Here is a 1,808-nt window from a genome sequence, read left to right as displayed (position 1 = left end):
ACCTTTTCATCTTCCCCTCCAATGTACAAGCTCTTTAATGTCTCTTTTAAGTGAGATAATTTACCCCCCATTCTACCCCTCCCTTCTACCTTTACCGGTGCATTCGTCTTTCTTACCCTTTAATTTTATTTTTTAGATATCATTCCATCACAGTTCACTCACACCTGTGTTCTCTGTCTATGTATACTCTTTCCAACTGCCCTAAGAATGATGAAGGTCTTAGGAGTTACAAGTATCATCTTCCCATGTAGGAATGTAAATGGTTTAACCTTATTGAATCCCTTATGATTTCTCTTTCCTATTTACCTTTTTTAATGCTTCTTTCGTATCTGGAAGTCAAATTTCCTATTCATCTCTGGCCTTTTCATCAGGAATGCTTAAAAATCCTCTATTTTATTAAAAGCCCACCCCCAGGAAGATTATTTGCTGGGTAGGTGATTCTTGGTTGTAATCCTAGCTCCTTTGCCTTTTGGAATATCATTCTAAACCCCCTGATCCTTTAACATAGAAGCTATTAAATCTTGTGTTATCCTAACTGTGACTCCACGATACTTGAATTTTTTCTGGTTGCTTTGCAAATTTCCTCCTTGATCTAGGGACTCTGGAATTTGGCTATAATATTCCTGTCAGTTTTCATTTTGGGATCTCTTCTAGGAGGTGATCGGTGTATTCTTTTAATTTCTATATTGCCTTCTGGTTCTAGGATCTAAGAGCAGTTTTCCTTAATAATGTTTTAAAATACAATGTCTAGGCTCTTTTTTAGACATCTTAGGTGGATGCAGTGATAGAGCACTGGGACAGGAGTAGGGAAGATCTGAGTTCAAATCTAGTCTCAGACACTTACTAATTATGTGACCCTGGGCAAGTTACTTAACCTCTGCCTGCCTCCTTTTTCTCAGCTGTAAAATGGAAATCATAATGGTAATCACCTCCAAGAGTTGTAAGGATCAAATTAGATATCTGTAAAGCACTTCACACAGAGACTGTCACAAAGTAGACACTTAATAAATGCTTGGTTCTTTCACTACCCAGTTTTCTCATCTGTAAAACAAGGGGATTAGACTAGCTGTCCTCTGAGGTTCCCTTTCCAGATCTAAATCAATGTATTATGAACATATAACAGGCTTTCTTTTCCTTGTCCCAGAGAAAGTTTTCAATTGGCCTAAACTTGCAGTTTCTTCTGGTCATGGTAGCAACTGGAGCGACCTCATGCTTCAGATGCCCACCAGGTGGCAGTAGAGCCATAGGACACCCAGGCAAGGTTGTAGGAGAGACCTGGGGAAAGGATGCTGAGCTGGGGCAGCATGTCACTCATTCACTCACTCCTGCAGCTGGAGACAACTGTTTGAACTTCTTCCCACCACAACAGCCATCTGGGGTCTAGGAAAAACTTGGTGCTCCTGAGAAGCCAAACCTAAAAGGTCAATGAAGGATGGTACAAATTCCCTGCATTAATCAAATACCTTCCCATCAGTGTCCAGCTGGGATCATGGGTGTAAGACACTGGGTCCTCAAAGGAAAATAATCAAAAGCATTCTTGGATGTTGCCATTTAATGACTGAATCAGCCTGGGAGAGTATTTTCTTTGTGTCTGGGCCAGTTCCTTATTTCCTTTCCCCCTATTGCCTAGGCATCACACAATGTCTCTGGGGAAATAATGTAACCTCACTGTTCCTGAAGGGACTGGGCTAATTAATCTCTCTCAATCTCTCTCTCTCAATATCTCTCTCTCTCTCTCTCTCTCTCTTACTCTCCCAGGCTGATTCAGTCATTACATGGCAACATCCAAGACCGCACAAGACAAGTCT

This window comes from Petaurus breviceps, unplaced genomic scaffold, assembly GCF_028583685.1.
Source record: "Petaurus breviceps papuanus isolate PSGF00001 unplaced genomic scaffold, PetGlider_PUasm1.0 90701, whole genome shotgun sequence".
Classification (NCBI taxonomy): Eukaryota; Metazoa; Chordata; class Mammalia; order Diprotodontia; family Petauridae; genus Petaurus; species Petaurus breviceps.
The sequence above is the reverse complement of the archived record's forward strand: the minus strand, read 5'-3'. Positions refer to the sequence as shown.